This window comes from Megalopta genalis, chromosome 6 (genome assembly GCF_051020955.1).
Source record: "Megalopta genalis isolate 19385.01 chromosome 6, iyMegGena1_principal, whole genome shotgun sequence".
In the NCBI taxonomy this organism is placed as follows: domain Eukaryota; kingdom Metazoa; phylum Arthropoda; class Insecta; order Hymenoptera; family Halictidae; genus Megalopta; species Megalopta genalis.
Window position 1 is genome coordinate 9,493,954 of NC_135018.1, and position 26,901 is coordinate 9,520,854.

Genomic DNA, 26,901 nt, shown 5'->3' on the forward strand with positions numbered 1-26,901 from the left:
TACCGCCGCGCCTGCACTTCGCCGCCCTCGCAGCCACCTCGGAAATTATTATACGATCTACTATCCTACGCGCGCCGCGCCATCTTATGCTGAACGTTTCCTTAATAACCCGCCGAAATATCACCGCCGACGAAAAATACGGGAATGTGCTGCTTCTATTCACATCCGAGCTAACTTTTACTCTTAAACCACGGTCCACGATAGGCCATAGATATTCGCCTACTTTAGCTTGCAATAACATTTCATCGATGCGAGGAGGGTTACAGTTACAATTATTGTAAAACTTTCGCGATTATAACCATTTGTTGATAGAAGAGGAAATTTTATATAATATTTGTCGTTATATTTCATCGAGATCTGCAAAACGTAAGAATGTTGAAAATGTAATTAATGTCGTACAACTTAACTTTTGCATTTTAGTTTGATTAACACGTTGAACGCCGCGTCACCCATATCTGGGTGATGGCTATGTTTCCACAGTCTTCGTCCAATTAAAGCAGTATTCTGGAGGTAATTTATAGTAATTTTATTTGTAACACAACTATGGCGAGTGTAAACAATATAAGGTAACAATAAAGTATAAAGTAACAATAAAATAAAATAATAAAATATAAAATATACTTATACTAACAAATTATACTTATATTTGAATTTGTTTTTAAACTATTATAACATTTTAATAGTTACGATGGAATTCGTTAAAACATTGTAAACGTAATTGGGGCGACTCTGGACACTCAAGACAATACGTTGTAGTCTTTTGTCAATTTCTCTGTTGCTTCCTGGCGCCGGGAGAAACTCTACCGATTCACGCCGGACGTTTAACGTGTTAAATAAAATACCCCGATTTTATGGAATTTCTTGTTGGTGTGGCAGTTAGAGCGTCGAGTACTGATGAGAAAAAAATAGACCGGATTAAGATTCATGTCAGAAATCTTTGTCACGAGTCAGATACGTTGAGGTACGGCGAGGGGTTAATCCAGAACTGTACAACAGCTTAATCGTGCAGAAAGCGATTTTCAGCCCAAAGTAAACACCGTTCGGCGGGATCTAGGCCCTACTTCCGAGGGTGAACAGTGCCCCTTCCTTAGCTCCTCGTGGGACTCTCTATCAGTAACGGCTAACGACACGTTATTTGGCTAAAGAAAGTGACAGAGATCGTCTGTAGGTTACGTCGAGATTGAGTGAAATAGAATAAGCATCGGACAATCGGCATATGAGCCGTTTATTTTGAAAGTGGCATAAGTCACTTTACCGTAATGAAAAGTGGTGATTTTTTAATGTTTATACGAAATTATTTATACTGAGAAAAATATCAGTATCCTGAGATAACAAATACAAGTAAATCATCTCGAAAGTTAGCATCCATATTTTTAAACGTGTTAAAACGCAAACCCTTAAATATATCGACTTAAAAACAAAGTGACTTATGCCACTTTCAAAATAAACGACTCATATAATGGCTATGCGTGCGAGTGAGAAGAAAAAACGTAAACACTTCGCGCTTTTCTTCCTCTCGTCCCCACTCCGCTGAGACGCTTGCCCTTAGCTTTGCCCCGTAGCTTTGCCCTTGTCCGCCGCGAACAGCACTGGGTTAATCGGTGGCAATAAATTGAAGCTCATTTGGAGATAGAGAAAGTTTGATACAAGCGCATTTGTCAAACAGTAAAGAAGCATAAGGGTAGAGATTTGTATTAACCCTTAGCACTCCGAATCATTCTGGACGTTGGTTACCAGCTACTCAGCACCACTTTTCGACAGAAACGGACATTTACAGACCCTCGTATTATTTAGTATGGTTTTGGATCTAACTAACATATTATAATGATATTGGACTTATATGAATTGGCTGAAATCGAGAAATTTGCAAAAAAATCAATATCTTATTTTTTATAGTTTTGTTATTGTTTGTTTTATAATTTTGTTTTGTTGTTGTAATCGCTATCTATGCGAACTCTTTCTCTCGTCGCCTTGTTGCTTGGACGATATCACTATCACTGCTATCAAAACGATAGACTAACTGCAGAAGAAAACCTTCTACATATCTGTAGTAACATTTCTGTGTAACATTTCTAACATATCTGTATAAACGTCTATCTGGAGCTCATCTTCGCTACTACTTGTGTCATGAGACTCATTCGTGTTTGATCGTTTTGCCATTGTTCTAATAAAAAATATGAATAAATACATAGGTTGAAAATTTCTAATTGTTATTACTAACTCACAAGATGATATTTATCAAAAAAGCTTTTACCAAACAATTTATTTACCAGAGAAGAATCACTGTTCCGATTTTCTCATTCGTTAGATCTATCTATACCGCTCGACGCTTCAAACCAGACTGAGTTCAGCTTTGAAAATATTTTCCTCCAGATCTTATGATTATAAATCTCACTATACAGTGCGTGCTACAAACTTGCCTTATCGTTCTTTTCAAATGGCGCCTTTGAAGTGCTCGGACCGTCGTGAGCACGCCTCTCACGTTCTCCTTAAAACTCGCTGACATTTCTTGTATATATCTTAGTAATTTTACTATATATTTTGATTTGATTTCTTGTGCCATTTCAAGAGGAAACTTCAGGGAAACATGCATGTCTCAAAAAGTTGCGCTGAAATAACTCAATTCCCCGTAATCACTAATAAACTTTAATGTCCCACGAGAGGGGACATCCGAGTGATATGCTAGAATTACGATGTCCCACGAGAGGGGACAGCGGAGTGCAAAGGGTTAAAGCAAAGATAGTCAGCAGTGTAACCAAATTTGATGGAAAGAGCATTTCGAAATTGTACAGTAACGGTGCAATCAAGTTTCTGGTGTCGACTTTACCGAAGCGGGAGCAACAACTTTAGCCATCGGTGTACGATGAACCTAGTAGACGTCTATGCACTATGCATGTAAGATGTTTCTCTTTGAGGAACGCGGCGCAACCCGGGTTGCCTCCCACCAATTCCTACAGAGACCGGCGATGAAGAGATGAAGGACGTGGGGATGGAACGCTGTGCTATTCACCGCGGCCAGTCTGAAAAATTTAGTTCCACGTAACGAGTGTAAGCTGAAGAGCTGAGGTCAGAGCTGCAGTTTTTTTCTGCCTGTCCGCGGCACGATGCTATGTACTATCGTCTAGCATTACGGGGAATCGTCTGCTCACCTTGTCTCTTTGAGACGGCGCGACGCGACGCGACGTTAGCACCGAATATGCCTGTAACACGTTCGTTTTCGCTTCAAAGGAATGCCCGGGCATGATTCTTTTCATTTACATGCGCTGCTGATGAAAGATTCAATTACTCCGACTTGGAAACTTCGCGAGACTGTGCATGCATTTTTTTAATAACGTCAAATATTAGATCGTATCGCATATGATAGACTTCTGGTGATTTTGAGAATTCTGCGAATAACTGTACAGGGGATTAGAACGTTCAGTGACGTAGTAAAGAATCAATTCTGCTCCAACTTATGTCTCGTGTATCCGCAGACTACGCAGTCCCAGGACATCGTTGATGCATCGTGTAATCATTTTTGTAATAATGTGTAACACCAGAACGCACTGTATTCGATAGTTGTCTAGTGATTTCTCGGGATCGCGTGAATTGCGATTCACAAACATTCGTGCGTCAACGAATGTGTTAAGCGGCCGAGTAAATAATTGAATTTGTCGCAATGTGTCTGTTAGCTGCCGCTCGGTTTCTGCAGACTAAACGTGTCCCAGAAAATTCTTGGAAGACGAAAGCAATTGTCACTCGGTGACTGCTCGGTGAGTGTTCATCAGACATGGAAGAAAAGGCACTTGACCTAACGAGCGAATAGTTGAAGTGCATCCTACAGCAAATTTCTCTATGTACGATAGTTGCTGTGGAACAATTTAGGTTGCTGTTACTTTACACCGACTCTTTCTTCTCGGTTCAGCGTTCCCCCTTGCTGTTTCGTGAGAAAGAATAGACAGCGATGAGATTTAACGCGAAATGTAGTTCACGGGAAATATTTCTACGGAAAGAACTCTGTTCGCTTAAAAAATTTAGAGATCGGGAGCATTTTGAAGTCGGCATTTCGGAGAATATAAATGGTTGAGAAAAGAATTTTTTAAGCGATCGAAATCGCGCGGAAGCAACGCGTTTCGTTATTGAACGAAAGCTGTCGTACTGAGAATGGGTTGTTACACTGACCTACTTGCTGGATCCGATGAATTTTCAGGCAGCTGTAGTGCAACAATATTGAACCAGTAAAAATTGGTACTATAATTGGAACATCGTGCAGTACGCTTTGATAAACAGCAAAACACTTTTCAAAATAAAACTTGTCGGTGACACAGATTCGTAACGACAATCGACATTTAAGTAAAAGCAAAACGATGTATAGGTGACAGCATTTAATTTGGACCGTCCGAATAAACGACATTCGCGGAACGCTTAAGTTCCATTCCACGGTAATTGCAGTTTCGGATAGCTCGTCTTCGAATAATCGACATTTTCATTAATCGACTCTTTCGTTTCCTATTTTTCTGTGTTCGAGATGCGGGGCGAAACGAACGGAGGCGAGGCGAAAAGAAGCTGGCGGGAAGGAAATCCATTAGCTGCTTAGACAAAAAGGAGCCGTGACCGAAGAAAAAAGCATCAACGTGGTACACAGGTGATAGAGCATTAGCTATTTGTCAAACTGAAATTGATGAAAAATCGTAGGCGCCACTTTTATTCGACAATTTCTGACCCATCGAGGCTGGATACGTTATCCCTTTCACGATCAAAATTCTGAGAACCGCTCGAACTTCGTTAATACATTAATTGCTAACCGCATCGGATGTAACAGACTAATTTGAATGAACCTGTAATATGCCAAAAAGTCAAGGGATTGATCGTGGTTAGTTTTCGAGTTCTACTTTGACCGCGTGAAGCTTCGATTTGCAGCAATTTTTCTGGCACCGTTGATTGGCCGTGAATCGAACGTAATCAGAAAACAGAGATCCTCGTTCGCACCTTCTCTGAGCCGAGAGACTCGACCCGCATAAAACCGTGGCCAGCCAGGTGCATTTCCCATACCAGTATGTAAATCATGTTCTCCCGTGGCACGTGTCGGAGCCTCCCGTTCCCTCGGCTCGGCGCGGCGGTCGTCCAAGTTATCGCTTGTATTAACGCTCGTTACAAGAAACGGAGCCGTGGTGGGGGAGGGTCGCGGCCTTCGGTCATTAAATGCGAACACACATATTTTCAGGTTTCGTAACAGTCCCCGAGGGATGACGGGTGGGCTTGTTTCTAGGTTTGTTGTGATTCTTGTTGCACGTGGAACCACGGGGCGCCCAGCGGGGCGTCCAGACCCCACGCATGCTCAAACGATCCGAACCCTAGGCCCTCGGGCCTCCAGGGTACCTAGAACCCCTCGGGCCCCCCGCTCCCCCCTGGCTCAGCAACGCGCACCTAAACGTCCCTCTCTACACGTTTTACCTCAGATACTCGTCTCTCTCTCTCTCTCTCTCTCTCTCTCTCTTTCTCCTTCTTTCTCTCTTTCTACCTCTCTCTCTCTCCATCTCGATCAAGCACGAACGTACCGCTGCTTCGAGCAGGCTCTCGACTTCCCGAGACCTTTTTCATTAGCGCTTTAATCCTGATTGATCAGCGCGTGGAATCGTGCATGGCTCGACAGCCCGGCGATCGTTAAACGCCTGGTTTTATCTGGCATCGATGCACCGGCACGTGGAACCGAAACGTCTCGATCTGGACACGCCGGATTTGGAATTTCGGATCTGCCGCGCCAGGTGAGTGACACCGAAGTCGAGATCTTTTGTTCGACGGGATTAACGGATCGAGCGCGCAGCAGCTGACTACGTGAATTTTTTTTCCAGGAAACCTGTTAATCTTTTGGAACGAGACCTTTTCTCTCCTAAAAAGTGTATAACGAGATATTTTCCGAACTTTTTTCGTTGACGAAGCTGTGGATTTCTTTTTGGTGCACGAACAATTAAAGGGGTTGCATTTTCGGAGTAGCAGGAGGATGGAGGGTGATGAATTTTTGTCTCGACAACCTGTTGATCTTTTCTAACGAAACCTTTTTCGCATGATAACGTACGCTTTTGGAAGAGTTTCATAAATTTGTCACGGATGAATGTATCAGAGGGGGGTCGTGTTCAGGTAAAAAAGTAGGAAAATATGTGATCGTTGGAATCTTTTTTCTAAGAATTCTGTGGTCCTACTAAAACAATCCTTTTTGTATATTAACGAGTGTTTATTGGAGATGTTTTCGCAATTTTTTCATTGAAAGATATGTTCTTTCCTTCTGCAGCGGTAAAAATTAGAAGTGTCATATTCAGACCGAAAGTAGAAGAAAGGGGATGACCGCTAAACCAAGACCTAACTCGGACTGTGTGAATTTTTTTCTGGATAACCTGTTGAGCTTTTTCACCGAAACCTCTTTCATCTCAAAGAGTATACCTTTGGAAGATTCTCACAATTTTTTCATCGCGAGGTCTCTACTTTTCTTTCCGTAACAGAAAAACTTAGAGGCGTCATGTTTGAACAAGGAGTAGAAGAAAGTGTGACGCCTCTATGAATTTTTTCGATGGCTGTCCCCTAATCTCTCCCAGCAAGACCTTTTTTTTAACTGAAAAAATACACTTTCAAGCAATACTTATCATTTTCCCATGGAAAAATCTGAATAGCTGCCAAACAGAGAAATACCGTAAGGTCAAATTAATGTAGTTAGTCGATCGATTCCTTAACGATCACTAAAATGATTTCGTGATGCAACAATCATCTCTGTTGGTTAAAAACGAGAGCGAACAACGTGCTAGTCGGAAATGACAAAATCAGGGCACCATTTAGAGCAACGCACGCCAATCAGGATGTCGAAGTTCGCTGTTAATTACGAGATGTCCCCTGTTTTTCTTGGCTGTTTAAAGGGGCGCGTGCTGAGCCACCCTCGTTCAATTCCGCGGACGCTCGCCGCCGCGTTGCTCCTGACACAATTCGTTCGTTAACCGCGTGAAATAATAATTATTATCCCCGTCGCGCCGCTGGCCCCGGCTCGGTCCACGCGGGCTATTCTATGTCGTGCCGGGTAGACACCGCGCGGCAGCGTGTCGGACCGTGTCGGGCCGGGGTTGTATGATATTTTATGCAGTAGAACAATCGCACTGAAAATTGATAAATCGCTCGTTTCTCGTTTGTAGTTACGATCAACTGCCGCCCGGCTCGACACGGCTCGGCTCGTCGACCCGACGCGACGCGGCGCCGCTCGCCGATGGAACACGGAGGCCGAGTCGTCAGGACGGCCATTGATCGACGCGGAAACACTCGTCAAAATATTTCGAAATAAATCGAAAACTAATGAGTTCGCGCGCGACACGAACGTCGCAATAATCATAATTCCGCTTTATTATGTTTCCGACGTGGTAATCGAGGGAAATCGACGGCGTTCCTGAAGTAGAGCGCCATTCAGCTGGTCTCCTCGTTTTGAATTCAATCAGACACCCTGCTTCCCCATTATTTCCACGCAGAATACCTTTTGCACGCGCTCGCTCCGCGTAACTATTCGCGCGCGATCTTTAGAAAATTACTGCAATAACTTTGAATTAACGTTTCCCTTTTCGTCGAGACACAATTCTGTTTAACGCGTTAGCTTTTAGGACTGTTTAGAGCATTCCACAATTCGCAATTCACAATTATCGTACCTTTATCGATGGCAGTCTCTCTCTCAACAAAACACTGTAATATTGTGTGTAACGAAATTACAGAACTTACTTTGAGATTGTTGATGCTTTGCTTTTTATGTAACACAGTCGCTTGCAAGTCGACTTTTAGGACAACACTGTACTAAGAGACCTCGTTATCTTTGCGTCGATGAAAATATGTGGGCAGCGCGTTCCTCTTAATTTAGGCGATAATTCTTTCGGTCCAGGATTAGGCAGAGCAGAAAAATTGTTTGAGTAATTTACAACGATGTTCCTTTACTTTCAACTCGTTACGCTTATTGAGAAAAGAAATTATTATTGTTCACGTGGCTCCCATATCTTGCAATTGATACAAACAATTTGTACATTGCAGGAAAGCGCGATCGATCGATTTGTAGCTGACATTTAGAAACGAAGGAGCGGAAGACGGAGCAGGTGGAAATCGACGAAAGCGCGACGCCGAAAGAACGCTTTGATAAATTATCCTAAACGCATTTAGGACGCGCGGAAGTTAGCCGGAGTGGGTGAGAGTGCTGCGAAACGAGGGACGATGTGCAGTTTCGTACGTCAGGGATGCGCCTAACTGCTAAATAAATTGCTGAAGTTTAAACTCCGGCTGCGGTTCCGAATACTGCTGCCCAGGGGCGTGTGTAGGTTAATCGACATCGATGAAATTTTGAAACGGAATTACACGCTCTGCGGTCGAACGCGATCGCTCTCCGACGAATCTGTAGTTAGGTGCGCGCCACGCCGCGCCACGGCCGTGGCCGCGGCCGGAGCCGGGGTGGTTTGGTTGGGTGTACACAGTTTTCTAGGGACAGAGTTATTGCTGTAGTCGAGAAGGGTTCGGGTTCGGTTATCCCGCGGCAGTAGAGCCAAGTCGCCGACCTTATAACTATTATAAGCGTTGCCATTAAAGACGAAATGGCCGGATAAACTTCTCTGTAAAGATCCCCTCCTCCTCTTCAACCTCCGCACCCCCTTCTCACTCCCTCTCACTTTCTCTCTCTCTCTCTCTCTCTCTCTCTCTCTCTCTCTCTCTCTCTCCCTTTCTTCGGCAAGATATCGTTGGCGAACATCGGGTTAACGTTTTTGCTCGAGTACGGAGACTTCATAAACTTTTCTTAAAGGGTTATTCAACGAAGACTTGGTCAAACTATTATATACCCTTCCGAGAATGATAGTCCTTACTCTTTTATCGAGACACTAATTCTTTTCATATTATTTTTATTATTTTCTCGTGAGCCCCAAGATTCGAAGAAGAAATATAAATTCCATTTTAAAGCTGCTAGCACGATCGCCTTGATTCGCTTCTCACAACACGATTTACTGTGTAAATCAACGAAGATTTCGTCTGGCATTTGTGAACCAACATAAGTGACTGCTTCCTTCATTCTTGTCACCCTATTTGGTTCAAATAATCGAGGTAATATACTATTTCATAACATTTCCACTGTCATTCTTATTGAGAACTATTTGATAAATCTAGCTTCGATAAATTTTGTCTTTCCTATTCGTATACGTACCGATCAATAAATTATTTGGATCTTGTGCGATTTTTATGGGCATGATACAGCAGGGCATGATCGCTAGTAATATTGTCCTTTTGTATTTTATTTGTCTTCTGTCTGGTCATTAAAGTCTGTCCTTGTGAAAAATAATAATGTTTTGCATTCTCGCATCGCTTATAATTGCACATAAATTCCTCTGTACGTAGTGTCCACGAATTTGCATGGCTCCAAGCATGTCACAGTCACAAAGTCACGACATCCATTAGTTTATGGAATACAGTAAATTCTCCATGGAATGACATATTTTGGGTTGTTGTGAATTTCCCTGTGCCAGTACCACGCCTACGTAATTTATTGCTACGTCGTGCTAAGATTCGACGGAGTCGGTCAAGCGTGTGAAAAACCGCGGAGCTACAAGGTACGTGGCAAGTACTAGGTACGTGATTGTCGAATCGTGGTATGTGACCTTCGAATTTCCTTCGAATCGTGACATGTGGCCTCTGAATTGCCTTCGTATAGTGGCAAAAGATATTAGAAATAAAAAAGTTAAGTCATCGTTTATATATATATATTCTAGCTTCAATATGTATTCATATTAACGTAAGTGTAACTATAAAAACGAGCCGCAAGGCTCGAAGAATCGTGTCTGATTTACTGTAACCGTATCTATTATCACTGGCGCCTTAATAATGTATTGCGGTAAATAACGTCATGGATATTATTTATACCGCAGTAATCGTTATTAAACGAATAGAATTACAATTAGAACGATCAATACCAAAATGCACATACGCCCGACGAGCATCGACAAATTCGGGGAAAAACGCGCCTCTCGACCGGCAATTGAAACTTTCCAGCATCGATAAAAAAACGCGTATATGCAGGTAATGCGCATAGCGCCGTTCATTTTCGCCGCGTTCGCGTATTCGTTATTTGTCGCGTACCACAAAAAACTGTGTCACACAGAGAAGTTATTTGGTTCAATGGTCCACCGTACTATATCATGACGAACGACGCTTACTTTAACTCCGCTTTTTGTTAGTTGAAACACTGCTATAGCAAAACAACGCCACCGTACAAAAAGCTGTGCAGTTCGCTATTTCGAAACGAACCAGACAACCGTTCTATGTAGCGTGTTTTCGATTTGGTAGGAACAAGCGTGATGCACAACTGCCGGCCAGAGTAAAAACATTTTCTGTGCGCGCTGGAATTCCTATAAAATTAAAAGGTCCTGCAACATTTTCAAACTTTCTCTCATCCTGTCCACGACGACAGTCGCTTCGAAAAATTTCCATTCTCGGCACTATCGTCTAATGGCCACGTGCAGTTTCGAATAACAGACGAATCAAGAGCGTTTCAAGAATATCAATATACTCTATCCAACATGCCAAAACTGAAAATTTGTTGCGATTTGTGTAATCGATATCATCGCGCATGCATGAACAAGATCGATGCGCGTGCGAAACAATGACGATTGAACAATGTAGACTCAGACATTGTTGGTTCGGAATATCAAAGTTACACTGCATGAAGTAATAAAGTGGCCGATGGATATTATTGTCGTTCCGCTGCAGCTATTTCCTTGGTTCCCGCACAAAGACCCTTGAGAGATAAGTCGATGGGGCTCTCAACTAGCCGGGGTAACGATTTCTTAGGGTGGCCCGTCACTTTTCCATTCTCCACGGTTCGTTTGTGCTACGCGCCGCGTCCGTGCCGGACAACACAGTCGATGACCATACGCCGCCATTAACGTACATTATGCACCCGGGGCCGAATTGTCCGTAGCAGAAAAGAGCTTGGCAATCCTCTTTCCCGGCTGATAACGTGTACGCGGGTCTGATACCATGGACCATACACGTGGAGAGAGAGAGAGAGAGAGAGGGAAGGGATTGGATAGAGGAGCAGATAGAGAGGACTGTGGCCCCCCTTCGCCGATGGATAAAGATCTTTTCAAAGCCCTGTCCCTGACGATGCTGCGGCGCTAGTGTTTTTTGGCAGGCTTCCCAACGCACCTAGTCTAGACGTCTACGGGGGATTCCGGGCATGGTCTGCATTTTTGATCGATTCAATTAATTCTTGCTGGGCTAGACCTCCGAGCCAATGACCCGAATCGATCTCGTATTTGGACTAGCGCTCGTGCGCAAGATCGCGCCTAACGAGTTCTCCAAGATTTTTAATTACGTTCACGATCGGTCGCTCCGTGTTCCTCAAGCTGCATCCTAGATTCGCGGAGGTTCCCAAGAAAATGTTCTCTTGCACCAGGAATCTGTGTCGTAAACGAGACACGAGCGCGCTCTTCGAGATAATTAGAGATTGCGCTGTCTGAAATTCATAATGAACTATGTGCCTCTGCTCGGGAAAACGTGGTTGCTTCGAAAAATCGAAATGGTCGAAAGTTCTTTCTTGGAAGACCTCAAAATCCAAACTGTCTGACGTTAGCATGTGATGTGTTTGTTCACAATTTTTCAGTACCTATCTGCAACATTATGCATTCGTTTTTTTATAGCCTGCAATCGATCGGTAAAACGGTGAACGTATTGTTTATTGCGCAAGATAATTTCATTCGAGATTGTGATTGCTTAGATAACAAAAAAATTATTGTGCAAGCGTCGCTTGTGCTAGCTTCAAATCGATGGTTAGATTGCGAGTCTTTGCGCAAAATAAAAATTGTTTCCATCCGTTTAAAAAAGATGAAACAGTGATCACGTAGAAAGGCTCTTTCTTTAATCATTTTAATAAAACGAATGCGATATATACCCATTTCTTTTGTTTAATTTAATTTATTTAATGTCGCATCTGCTTAATAGCAATTAGCGACCACTTGTGGGATGACATTTGTAGGGTTACATGTAGTGTAATATATACAATAGTTTTGCATTACATTTTTACATTATTTTCATAATTTAGGCTTCGTAAGTTATTATATAATTTAGTTAAACAATTTGGTTTCTTCTAAGTATGACATAACTTTTGTTGTTTGATTGTAGTTGTCCAAACATTCTTGGATGGTATTGGGCATTTTTACTTTGTTTCTGATATTGTTGTACACTGGACATTCTATTAGGATGTGCTTAAATGTAAGCTCAGTGTTACAGTTTTTATAAAGTGGTCTATCTGTTTTAGAGAGTATGTATTGATTCTTAGTCCAGTAAGCACAATTTGCTTCCTTCTTGTTAAACACACTGCCAGCTTGGTAGAGAATATACTTTCTCTGAATTCCTGTAGGAGAGAAGGAGTTCTTGGTTCCACTTATGCCAAATATTTTTGTTACAAATTCTTGAGCATCTTCAAATGGGATTTCAATGTGCCTTGGATCTACATTTATCTCGTTATTATTTCCTGGAATTTCAATATTGTCGTGTTTACTTTCGCAGAGGATTATGTTTTGGAGTCTGTATAACTCGTTTGGCAAGTCACTGATCAGATTGTTAGAATTGAAGAGATCTTTTACTTCCTTGATTATATTGTGATTATCAACAGAAATTATATAGAGTATTTCTTTTTTAGTTTTTTATTGTGAGAAGAACAATGTAGATACTACAAGATTTCATCGAAAGTGTAATGGGAAAATACTTGATTTTCCTGTCATTAAAAACAGGTTCCAGCGATTGTTTTGTCGTCATTTACTTCAATAAATATATGGCTAACTACCTCGTTTGAGCTGTTTGCGGTTTGATCTCTAAGTAGATTAATTATGATTTGCGAGGGAAGCGACAGTAATATCTATCTATATATATATTTCACATTCGGAATAGGGATATCCAATTCTTTGAGAATTTTGTCTATTCTAACAGTGTGGGGAATATGGCATGTTTTTTTTGTAGCAGAATTTTTTAGCGTATTCATTAAAACTAATTTTGTGAGTCGGATTATCAGGAATTCCCATTTTTATCTACATTAATGTATAAAGTCTGCAGTTTAGCGGCGATGCAGTGCGAAGTTCGAATTAATTTGTTTCCCTGATTTCTATGTACAGCATCTGCTGCCCATAATAAATACATCACGAGAAATTGTTCGTTCTTTTGTCCAATGAAATATGGAATATCGGTAAAAATGACGATTTATAGACTTGGGGGAATTTTAAAGAGGAAGATAAGGTACAATAATGGATCTCATTCGGTTTTTTAAGGTTTCCGTTAGTATTTGAATATCTTCGACGTTTCGTCGCGTTATAGATAGGCTGGCTGCCATAATTTTCTGCCGCTTATCAGAATCCGTCGTTCTCGCACTTTGGACGCTCGTAATTTCTCGGGCCGCGTCTCATGCTAGGATGGCGTACGCTGTTATTACATTGCAAAGCTTTTCCCGTTGCATTAGCTTGTAAAGCATGCACTCGTGCAGATTGTTCAGCGCGGGGGTCTATATCGTGACTGCAGCACTCGCAGATCGATGGTAAACGCCAAGCTATGGTATACATACTGTTGGTTAGTTCGATACCGAACGCTTAGGCGAGCCACGATCGTTTCTCCTCGAAACATTTTTCATTCGTTTCAACGCGCAAATTTTGATGAGCAATCGGCAACTTTATCCAAGTACGAATCCCCAGCGAGCGAGTTCGAAATTTTATTGCTGAGATCAAGTTCAAATTTCTATTACTGGGGTCAAACTCATATTTAAACTCTGAACTTTTGATTTCCGAATTGCAAATACCATTCATGAGTGGAACTTTGAAGTTCGTTGTAGGTGACCTATTCTGTGAATTCGACCTGCATGAAATTAGCATTCACAGATCTTTGTTTAATTTTCTGAGTGCTATTTGATAATTATAGTTTGTCGTAGTAGTTTGTCGTTATAACAACAACAATTTTTAATAAATGAACAGAGAAGAGATGAAACAAAGAAAACTAAATTAAATGTTCATAGTATCGAATGCATAATTGAAATTAATCACGCTTGTTACAAATAAAGCGCATGATTGAATCTAATCTTCCTTTTAAAATCTATAGGCATCTGAGATCTTACGATAGAATTGCTGAATAATCATTGGCTGGACAGTCTACTTAAAAATCTAATACAGTTTAGAATTAGTCTTGAGAAGAAACAAGAATAAAAAACAAGATCTACAAATTAGTGAATAGAAGTTTCTGTCGTAGAAACGCTACGATTGGAAATGCTGTTTCGGTGATCGCGATTGGATTAGCCATGATTGTAGGAAAAGAAAAATGGTTTTCGAATTTGCCGGTGCATTTCCATACTCGCTGGCCGTGGGAGAACCGCGTACAATCGGATTCATAGTTAGACTCGAACACAGTTACGACTACCCATCATTATTCGGGTACGAGCGCGTAATAATACGGCATTGTTGCGCGCAAGGTGTTCAGGAAATTGGCAGCTTCCAAGTCGAGAAACCCTCCTACGATTATTATTCGACGCCAATAATTGAACAATCGGCGCCGACCGAATAGCTTGTACTTTCTGGTAACATTCGAACTGCTTCTCGTTGGCGGATCGACTGGTCGATAGCGACTGGCTTCGGGGTCGAGCTCGGTATGCGCTTGCACCTGTCAGAAAAATCCAGATCCTCGCGTTTCTCTATTTTATCCTGTGCAGAGTACTTAACACATTCCGGCGAATATTGCTTTCCATAGTTGAACAGAGAATTTTTATTTCACCAAGAAGTAAATTTCTACTCGCTTCTAATCATGGGTCTGCAAGTTCCGAAATTAGTCTGAAGTTTACAGAGACGACGAAGTTTACAGTGACGAACATTTTTAAATGTAATAATTGTTTCAAAACTGAATTAAATTACCTGAACTTTTATTAAATGTTAAAACGAGTAGTTTACTGTGCAATGACTAAAACATTTTCTTTTTATCGAAACTTTTATCGAAATCTATTAACGTAGAGTCAAGCTGTAGGCGTTGAAAAATGTAAAAATCTCGAGATTTCTTATAATTTTTGGCCGAAAGTCGTGAGAAATTGCGATATTCCATGCTGAGACAGGCTAAGATAAAAAAGTTAAAGTTCGTGGATTTTTTATCTTTTTTTTTGTAAATCCAAGGAATAGCAAAATTAAAAGAAAGTATTTTAATTATTCTACAGTAAACTAGTTCCTCTAACATTTCTAAAAAATTGAAGTCGTTTAGTCCAGTTTCAAAAAAGTTATTACGTTTTAAAAGGCGTTCGAATACTTTAGTTATCATTGTTCATCATTGTCACTGTCTCTGAATAAGAGATCTCATCGGATCGTCGAGAGCATTGTTAGCAGAGAGGCTCGATGGCGCCAGTTTTATCGCGATATTCTGAAAAGCGGACAACTATTGCCAGTTTCATGCATAATATCTTTCCTGCTGTATCAACAGAGTGCATTAATAACGCGAAGACGATAATGAACGTTTAAAACGATTGATTCCGCGTTAATGGTGGAACGGCGCATCGTTTTTGTGATAATTATTTACCACGCTGGAAGTCCGAGGTTTTATTAAAGCACAGTTTAAATATAGCAAAGATAGAATAAGAGAATTATCGGGGGAATGAATATGCAGGGGATTTTACAGAACATTGGTTGACAAAAGATATATTCGCCTCTCCTGGACAATCTGATCAAATTATTATTAAACTGCCTCGGGGGGAGTTTTTAATTTGGAGAAACGTTTCGTTTAGTCTTCGTTAAGTATTTTAATTTATTCTATCTTAAACGGTTCTGTTTATATGATCGTCGAATGAAATTTACATTCTGTTCGAAGCGTTTTAAAGCGATTGTACTAATTAATGATTAGTTTGTAGGAAATTAATAGGGGAATTAGGAGAAGCTGCGGCTGTTAGAGAGGAGCCTAGACAAATTGATAACGATCGAGTGAAATCTGGATGATGAATAGCTTTCTGCGAAGATGGAATTCTTTTTTCGGTGTCAGCTATTACGGAGATTCTTCCTCGGTGGATCCAAGAGACCGCATGGACGACGATTCATCGGTATATAAATAAGGGAATCGTATTACCATACCGGTTCCACGATTAAATGCAAGAGCTCCTAGCTAATGGTATTCGTAGTAACTCGACAGAATAAATACGGCCGCGGCCGCGGGAATCTGCTCTCTCGGCGAAGTCGAAATAAATGAACCCTCGTTAAGGCAAACTGGATGGATCTTCGTTTAAGTTTACGTCATTGAACTTGCGTCATCAGAGGCTGCCGATTAAAAGACGGTCGCTCAAAGGAAATCCGAAATAGTAAACAGACTGACAGAGAGCAGTCGCTTGTTTATCGTGAAACACTGGCCACTTTCGGGTCGCGCAATTTCCAGAGAATGATTGTTAAACCTTCGACCTGGAAATAGTAGCTGTTCATTTTAACGTGCTTTCTCTTAGAAACATGACATTTAATAAATTTTAAAAGAATCTCTAGGGACAAATTGAGGACGCATGAGGAGGTAAATAATTTTTGAAAATGAGATGTAGATGAGAGACAAGAGACACGAGAGACACATTCTTGCAACAAGAATGCTAATTTAGAGAGCACAAAATGTAAGGGCTTCGCGTTTCCTGGAATACTGATTTCAGGAAACGCTGAAATGATTGTTTACTCGACGTGCTTCTGATTCGAGCAATTTAAAAAATGAGTCCAAGCGAAAATAGCGTCCTCTTTATGCGTGCAGCTGACAAATGATCGAGCACTGTGCGTGACGCATCTGACAAAAAACCGAGACTTATTTGCAGTGACGTGTTCACCGTGACATTAGCATTATCGAGGAGAAAAGGAGGGGTTGCAGACGGGGTGTTAATGAATCTCCCACGGATGGTGGTGTAACTTCCCGTGCAGAAAAACGGAGGAAGAACAGGAGAAAAGGACATTGTCATTTGGCTGAGTCGATCAATGCGCGCGAATATTACACTTGCGGCACACGCACGACGCGACGGATGCGCGGGGATTAATTAACGAAGACTTTTCCACGTGCCAGAGAGGATAGATCCAAGCAGAGACCGCACCGCAACGCCGCGCCACGCCACGCCACGCCACGCCGGAACCGGATGCGTCTGTCGTCAGTTATGTTTTTCTCCCCCTTGGGTATCATGGGTTGCGTATCTGACTTTGACCGTGACTCAGCTGGCCACTGCTATTTAAACTGCGCGAAGGGGAGCGGATAATATCGCGTGTCTGATCAGCCGGTGCATTTCGAAACGTTGAAATCCAGATTCATTAACGCGTTGCCGGCTCTCCCAACCCTTTCTAATCCCCACCAAACATTCCCCATTCTCTCTCTCTCTCTCTCTCTCTCTCTCTCTCTCTCCCCTCTCTATTTCTTTCTCGCTATTTCTCTCTCTCTCTCTCTCTCTCTCTCCCTCTCAAACTCCTCCTCTATTTAATTTGACAGTGCACGAAACTAATAACGTTATGTAGGTTGTTCGCGGAATATTGTTGAAATTCGAATAATTGCCACATTCATTTTCATTAAAAGGACATTGCTAATTAAAGCATCTGTTGACGCTGCTTCCAACGACTCTAAATAGCTTATTATTTTTAACTGTGCTACACTTTTATGCGTAATAATTGTGGAAGAGTATTAAAAGTTTATTCGAGCATAGATTACTGGAATTGTTCTGTCTCCTTCGATACCAGGATAGGTACCAATAAGATCTAGTTTAATCTTCTCGAGGGACGCAACAAAACCGCTGACAATTATGTTAATTTCGAGATTAGCCATTTCTGTTCCATAAAATCTCTGCCGATCTAATGCCGAATTCCATTTAAATATACTAATTACTCGCGAGTGACTTCCTAGCTGGTGATCCGGGAAAATTATTTCATTGCAAAGGATTCGAGCTTTTACGGCAAGTTTGACGTTTGTAGTTCGATGTTGTCGGTATTCCGCGGGCTTACGCGAGCCGAACCTATGGAAACGGCAGATAAAACTGATGGTTCCGAAGCATTGAATTAGTAAGTGAACGGCAGAGCATCCCGGAGACCCACAATCTTGAGGTTGCGAGTATAATGCAGCGACGGAGGGAAGCGAACAGGTTCGTAATGGCACCCTGTAGAATATCCTTGGTTCTGGAAGATGCCTATCAATCGCGTCGTTTACGCGCGTCCGTATTCTGCGCGCGATACTCCCCGAGGAAAGCGATACTCGCTGCTGTAACGCAATATCTCGCGGAATTGACATGGTAATATTTCCGCAAGAAGCGTTAACGACGCTACCGAGATTCCATCCGCCTCCCTACACGGCTGTAAATACATTTCTTTTGTTCGAGAACGATGTCCCAGCGTCCCCGAGGAAATCGACACTGTACTCGAAATTCGCTGCTGTGACCCGAGTCCCGAGTTCTCCAACTTTTCGACCCGTGGGCTTTCCGAAATGCGAGAAACACACGTTCCTTCCTGCGACTTCCCGAAATCAATTGACAGGCGGCGTTCCGAACGATTCAGAAAATCAAACTAAGGTTATATCGGTTCACACAGCATATTTAGCGAGGTAAGTTGGCTTGTAGTCGATTCATAATATTGCGATGATCACCTTCTCTGCGTTAGATCCTTTCTCGATCGGAAGATCCAAACAGAAAGAACAGCTAAGATATTATTTCAACATTTATCGAAATAAAGTGAAGTAAACGATAAATAAGAAGCTTAAATTCCTGAACGTCCTACTATGAAATTGTGTCGTTTTCAACATTTCAACTATAGCAATCTGCGGACACGACGCGATGGTTTCTTATTCTCGATTGGTATTCAATTATTAGCTGCGTAAAACGCGGCGCAATTCCAAGCAAAGCACGTCGCAATAATTCTGTTTCATGTTCTACAAGCTGGCAAAAATTGGAAGAGTTCCTGGCGGTATGCTTCAAAATTTCGAAGCGCCGTAATTTTTCTAGCTGAAAACGATTATTTTGGTGCGTATTGTGAGGAAGGAGAATGAAGTGCTAGCCGAATGTCTCGGCGAATTTCGTCGACGATAATAAATCTCAATGAAAGCATGCTCGGCTCGAAAGAAAAATAAAATGGAAAGAGCTGCGGGAAAAAAACGCAAAGGCGACCGGCAGAGAGCGTGTTTCTGATTTCTATCATTTTCGTGACCCATGGCGTATATTTTTCAGCTAAATGTACACGGAGCAAAGGAAAATAGGAAGTCAGGGATGAGGAGGGAGAAGGGAGAGGGGTGCATCGAAGGAAATTACAAGTCCAATGTACATAGTCACGGCCGCGCGGTGTGTACGTGTTCGCGATTTCGAATTCTTTATTCGACGCAATTACCTTTTTACGTGCGGATATCCGATGTTCGCCGTCCGCTTTGCATTCAAATCCGCGTATACCATATTGGAGGCATTCACGCGCGAACAAACCGCTTATTCCTTATTCCGCGAGCGAATATAAACTATTCAGGAACGGGAATATCGGAACTGTTTATTGGATCTTTTGGCGCGAGGCGTTCTCGAATCAGAATCGAGGTGGTTGTAAAAGTTTCGTGATCTCGAGCCTTCCTGGTCGAAATACTCGCAATAATTTGCAATTCCAAGCATTTCATTTTCAGGATAATACACAGTAATGTACATTCTTAAACTGTCCAATGAGGACTTTATTTTTCTTACAAAATTTGTTTTATTCTAATCTTGCTTTGAGAATTTAAATCTTTCCGTAGTTTTGGATCGAGGAGAAATTTCGTTGTTGCGTTAGCAATTTTATCAGAATATTTCGCGGAAGGTAAACATATTGCTGTGTTTCAGTACGATTTTTGTGTGATTAAAGATACAGATATATACTATATCTTTACAGTTTGAGGAGTTTAATCGCATTTCAAAAGAATCTCGTTCAATACTTCCAGACATGTGTCAATGCAACGAATGATTAAAAATATCCTAAACGTGTAAAATATGTAGCGTTTCGATTGCTGCGAAGGCAAACGGAAACGAAGGTGCTCGGATTTAGTAAGAACGAAACACCTAATGGCTCGATCATTAAATATTAAATGGTTGTTATACAGCACCCTGTGTACACTAATTCCATCCGACCCAATGGCTACAGCACAGCTTCCTTCGGTTTCTATTTTCGTGGACGAAACGTTATCTTCGGTTACACCGACGTTGGGAAGCGAGCCTTGTCTGTCTAAGGTGCTTCGCCAGTTTAAATACGCAACGAGGGAAAATGGCACGTCTATCAAGTTACCGACGATAAAATGGGAACACCTGTAATAAGGGTTGAGACGACGAAGGAATACTCGAACCAGTGAGAGAGAGAGAGAGAGAGAGAGAGAGAGAGAGAGAGAGGGGGGGGTGCAGGATGGTGTAAGGGGTTGGAAGAGAGTGGGGGAGGGGAAACGCGACAAGGCTCTTGGTAATTGTCACTGTTGCTCCGCCATTTTCATCAGAAGCCGAGGGCAAAGCTTCCTGAAAGCTCTACAAATTGCGTAGCCCCGTGCATTCCATTCACCATAGCAGTCTCGGGGGGTGGGCGACTATAAATTTTCATTATTTTATAGTCAACGCCTCGTTTATATCCTCAACAAGCGAGAAAGCGGACACGCGTGCGCTCGTTCGCGTCGAACAAGGAGGGAGAGACGATTCCTGAAACAGAAGAGGAAGAAGAAACGGGGAGAAGGAGAATGGAGGCGAAACGAGCACGGAAAGGGATGAGAACCGAGTACCGAAAATTGGGGGACATGCCAGGTAGAATGTACGGGGTGCAAGGAGGCGGGGAAAGCCTCAAAGCGAATTGTGTAGCCTCTAGTTACCACCGTCATCGTCCTCGTCACTGTCACCGTCCCTCACTTTTGTCACTTTCACTCGTCTTCGATCCGCCACGAATCGCCTCCTCCTCCTTTTATGCTCGTCTTCACCTTCGCAAACACCTTTTAAATCGTTACTGTACCTTGCTCCTCTTGCTCCTTCGAAGCAGTCGCTATCTTCGAGGGAGCCGACCTAGCTTCCGATCGGTCGGCATTCTTTCAACTCGGAGAAACGATAATAAAACTGTTGAGAATATGAAAATATAGGTGAACGTTTCAACTGTCGGGGGCTGATTTATGTTATTTTTTGGGGTGCACGATGCTGCTCGGAGCGGCTGTCAGAACGATTATGGCATCCCTTTGTTATCGGCTCTTTTTCCCGGAGCTTTTTAAAGTCGATTTCTCTATTTTATGGACAGACGTATAATTCTTTTACGTCGACTTTTAACAGAGCTATAGAAAAATTCGGCAACCGTCGTAAAATATGTGTATATATTTTTTCAGAATTATAGGTTTGTTTATAAATGAAACTATGGCCGTCCTCTTTTTGATGGAAGTTGGCAATATTACATTGTTCAAAGGGTACTACAATCTCTTGCAGGAGGATAACGTTTGTTTCACTATCTATTTCATCAAAATTGGAACGATGAAAAATTTTATAATAAAAATAGACTCTTCGAGCTTCAAAATGATTCCAACAATATCGTTCTACGACTCGTTTTATGAAATTCTAACAGTTTAAATATCGACAATATAATTGGAAACTCAGTGTATTGAGACTTCTTTTAAAGACCACTGTATAAAAATTGATGACGATTAATCAAAGTCAGAATGGCCCCACTCTTCCGCGGGCCCCCACTTCATCACCCTTGTTGTAAGATATATGTATAAAATAGAAAATGTCTCATAAAACACACATGAATATAATAAATTGTAGCTACGTGGTATAATAGACTAATTCTAATGCTAAATATTTTTGAAAATTAAAAAACAAAACATAAACACCTTCCAGAGTCGCTGTTACGAGCCCTAATGTCAACCAGTGTTAAAGGAGGGATGTTTAATGTCACTCTCCGCCGATTTGTTGTTAGTCTTCACATATAGAATGGCTCGACTTTATTTTTCTTTACGATTCTCTGAAATATAGATTATTTAATAAAAATGATACAAACCACCAAACCTCGGCAAAATGTGCGCAATAAATGTCATCATTTTGCACAACTGTTTTAACAAAATCAGACTATGGTATCACCTTCCGAAGTATCTCCAGCGATCACAGTAAACAAAAACACCACTGCCATGATATAAATAAATAAATAAAAATCCTCGCATCAATAATGAATGAGGCGAAACCGTGAGATTGTGGAAGTATAAAGGGTGCAAAGTTTCGATGCCAGTTTCCGACTTCGGTCGACGATCATTTTTAGCAAGGACGCAGGGTGACGTTGTCTTCGTCCGGAACAGGGCTGCATTAATAACGGAACGGCGCGGCGGTGCAAAAATGGCGACTGTAAAGCTTGGAAATATCGGGACCAGCTACCTAAATGGAGGAACACGTAAAGGCCGTTGTTAATGCCGGCCTGCCGGCGATCGTAAAAACGAGATCGGGGGATCGTTATGGGTATAGCCGGCCGGCTGTACAATTTTTACGTCACTTCTTTATGCTCGCAAAAACTACGACGTCGGATAGTTACCGAACAAGCAGCAGAAGAGGCTAGGCGGCTCTGGAATCGTTCCGGTGCACGCGTTTCCATAAACTCTGTTCGTTCGTACGGTCGCTCGGGTTAATACTTGATTATAGGGGGCGGGGAGCTTCTTGCCCGAAAGGCAAGGGAGCGAGGGCACGGTTACGCCGAGCTTCCCTATGCTTCACTCGGCCCTTTGCTTCCGTTCCGAACAATCAAACTACCGCGTCTCAGATATTCGAGGCAGCTATGGAAAGCTAGATCGAGCTAACGGGCCTCGGGTCTTCCCTCTCTCTCTCTCTCTCTCTCTCTCTCTCTCTCTCTGCATCCTCCCAAATTCTTCCGTGAGCTCTCCGCTCCAGCCAATAATGAGATAACAGGTGGTTCAACTATCGGCCAACTATTCTCGTTACGTGTGATAATCTATTTTCAAAGGTTCCGGTAAAGTGTGATTAATACGCAGTGGCGAACAATAGTAACTACCGCGCTCTTGGCGAATATGCTGCACCACCAAGCAGTGGTCGGTCCAGGAGTTTCTGGCTGGCGCTCGGTTTTGCTTTGCAGGTTCTTTTGATGTTGGTAATTATCCACGGAGTTTGCTGTTCGATAGGAGATCGGAATCAAGTCGATCCGTTCGGTAGCTTCTCTCTACGAATTTTTGAAATGGACCTCCTTCGCTCTCGTAGATTTACGTCTCCGACAAACGGGTCCGTCCGCAATAAATAATGTATTCGCCGTATTTGTTGGCACGCGAATCTCAAGATTAATTTTTAGGCGAGTCTAGAGGCCTCGCACTTAAAAGCGACGTGCAAATTAAATCGATTCAGCAATTAGCTGTTGTTCGGAAAATGTTGTCGGAAGTTCCTTCATGGTTGAAGCTTATGAAGAACGATGCACGCGAAGCATTAGCGACTGTAATCAAACGTGTCTATTAGCTATTCGCTGGCAGAGGCGCCGCCGTGATAAAGTATCGAAGCAGAGGATGTCTCGCATGGTTAAGTAACCGGCACCTTCTTCGCAACATTCTTTCCTTCCTCCCTCTGTTCTTCTTCCTGGCTGGATACGGTCAGCTGCCGGTGTCGCGGACAACTTCTCCACCCGAGGGAGTTCCCTTCCGCCTGATTTCGATTTTCGATGAAACTTTACCGTTCCACCGATCTCCCTTTGCCCTTTCTGTCCCTTGATCAATCGGCCGGCCGAAGCCACCGCCGAGACCCCGGGAATTTTCTTTGCTTGTTTACGAATTACCAGCCTTATTTCCATTCGTGTGTTCTGCTACCCTTCGGAAACTTCGTTTTACCCTGCGCGAGGGTGGTTTTCAACTTCCGTGGCAGAGGGCAACCTCTATTATCCGAACTGGATAGAGACAACAAACTTCTGGCCATCGAACAATCCAGCTTCCATCGCGGGACAAACGCTAATTTATCATGTGAGCAAACATGTAGAATTTTATGTAACGTCTGCTTTTGCGTGGATCTATCTTTGAGGGAAATCGAGGCTTTAATCGTTTCAATAAGAATTTCGTTGCTGGTGAATGAGATCGGTATGTTTGGAATTTCTATTTTACGAATAGCAAGACATTATTGCATACGTGCAATAAATTTCTTTTATGGTTCGAAGATTAAGAAGAATTTTATGGTATAGAGAGGAGAGAACGAAACTTTCATTGTTCACATTTGATGGCACGTTTTGAAATGTTCGTCTAGAAAAGAGACTGAATTGGGAACTGTGTTTTAAAACGCTGGCTGGAAATTATAGCTTAATATATGTAGACGAGGACGTATTTCGCATTCGATATACATAAAAATATATGAATCAACTTTATCGTATAAAAAAGTTCAATTAAAAATTCCAAGTTCATGAATAGAAATAAGCCTTGATACACTATATTATAAGAACGTATTTTTTCAATGTCTCAAGTTGTTTCTCGTTAGGAGTAGCTCGATTAAGTACACAGCTCGGAAACACAGTCACCAAACGGCAAGTCCGAGTGCAACCGAAGCTAGCTAGGATGTCAAAGCCAGGAAACAGACAGCACACCTATGTCCCCTTTAAAAAGCGATTTAGGTGGTTCGTGGCGTCCCGTTTTTCCTGCAACGCGACGCGCAGGGAATCGATCGCGAATCAAATTTCTCGAATTGATGAGTTCGATCGTGAATTCAAGGTTCGTTGAGCGTATGGATGCCGCCAGTCGGAGGTGCCATTGGTGTCTGTTTGATTTTCACGAACGTTCGAGAAGAGTAGGAAGAAATACCGGAGCGTATTTCCCAGCAACAAAGAGGCGATTGTTTCCCGCGGTCGTTTAATTTTATCCGCACCTCGAGCTTCGGTCGGTTATGTGGGTCAATCCTTGTCGAAGTGATCGCGAAAAGAGCGGAGGCTCGCGGATATTACATCGACGATTCGGGAGAGAGAGAGAGAGAGAGAGAGAGAGAGAGAGAGAGAGAGAGAGAGAGAGAGAGAGAGAGAGAGGTAAAGATGAAGAGACCAGTGGAAGGACAGAGAGAGGGAGAACGCGCGCGCGAGAAAGAGAGAGAGAGAGAGAGAGAGAGAGAGGCACTTGAAAAGGCTTCCAACATCCACAGTGGCAAATTATACGAATGACGTTATCGCGAAGACGTAATTTGGTTCCATGCTAATAGGCTCCTCCTCCTTCCGCCGTATCCTCTTTTCTTTCCCGTCGCTCTGCCGTCTCTATCCGACCCCTGGCTTCTCCCTGAATAATGCATAGGTTGAACTTGAGCGTGATAACGTAGCAAAAGCCTCAGAATGGAGCTCCTCTCGATTATTGACGAAGAAAGGAAGAACATCATTTCCCATTTAGTACGATATTAAAAGGGATTCGGGTCGTTCTATTTTCCGTTCGACCGTCGCGAGTTTCCCGCGGTGGACGCGCCAGAGAACCGATCCCGGAAATTCTTCGGTTACCTACATATATACCTGGCCTACACATCTGTATCGATCATCGATTCCGAGATTCAGTTCCGAGCCGGCTATATTCGGAACGAATCCGCTCACGCTGGGATTGCCTCCGAAAAATTTATTTCACATCCAATTTACGGCTTCTGACAGGATAAATTAGAGTTGCGGAATATCTAATACAAGATGCAGCACGGATTTGTTTATAAATCGCAGCAAACAACGATCTAATTTCTAACTATTTTACTTGCATCTCTCACTTTCGAATGATCTCGGTGTCATAAATTCTGTAACGATAAGTTTGAAAACTCTACATTAGCCAATTTTTGAATACATTCTCGGTACGTGGAACATTCTGGAATCATTTTAGGATAAATTATGACATGGCGGTGTCATTGGGGTACAGATCTTTATGCTAATTCTCATTTCCTTTTAATTGTTTGTCCCATCTCCAGATACGATGCGATAAATAGAGCAGTAGAATTCCTATGTTCGTAAAAATGCTTACGCATTGCTAATTTATACGTAAATGCCTAGATCGTTACAATATTTTTTAATTATTTGATTGCAGACGATAGAACATCGTCAGCAGCAAATGCTGAAAATCAGCATAGAATGTCTTTTCAATTTGAAACGTAAACAATTATTGGAAGATGTAAGATGAAAAGTAGCCCCTCCAATAAGAGACAATCTCGGAAAGTATTATAATTAACAAAAAGTTTGTAATTAAGGGTACCCAAAATCTTTGTGACAATTTTGACAGTCAAAACATTATATGGATAGACCTGTAGAAACTAGTAGCACTAATCGCGACATCTATTGTCATTTTAAGTTGATATTATGTGTATTGTAAACCTGACCGTTCCGAGGTCCTGCGTTTTTCACTTGTGTTCTGTCCTCAGAGCGATATTGTTACAAATTCAACGTTATAAGAATCCTAACAAGACCAAAACGTGGCTAAATTAAAAAATTTTAGTAAAATTGTCCCGGCTCTTCAACAGCTGAATAATGTATACATGAAACGCATTCGAATGGGAAAAAGGTGAAGATAGCTTTTTCGGAAGAGATTCTAAGAGACAACCCAAACAACCATCAGCTTCTTAAACTAGTTTTCTTGATCGAAACTCCTTGGTCGTGTTGCGTCGCGTCGTTTAAGCGAAATCCCCAGCAAGATGGACACACGCCTCGGACCAGGGCGGCTTCCGGTGGACGTTGAAGGTGTCGCGGTTGGACAAAGGGAACAGGGTTAGAAGTGTGGCCGAAGGGAGGATTGAAAGGGGGACGAAGAGAGGCAGCGAACATCCGTTCGGAAAAATCGACGTGAAGGCAGAGAGAAAATCGGCGAGGGATATACACATGTCGGAATGTAATTTGTTGTCTGCGGAAGACAATCGAAGAATTGGTCCTGACGGAAGGACATCGGTTCCATCGGGGATGTGGAGAGATACTCATGGAGTCAGTCGGCTAAGAGTACGGATGG

General features: G+C 42.2%; 1 protein-coding gene across 6 annotated transcripts in view; it reads right to left on the minus strand.

The window, feature by feature from the left end:
• Ten-m (teneurin transmembrane protein Ten-m) overlaps positions 1-26,901 on the minus strand; it is a 747,607-nt gene that overhangs the window by 350,555 nt on the left and 370,151 nt on the right. The window lies entirely within an intron of this gene.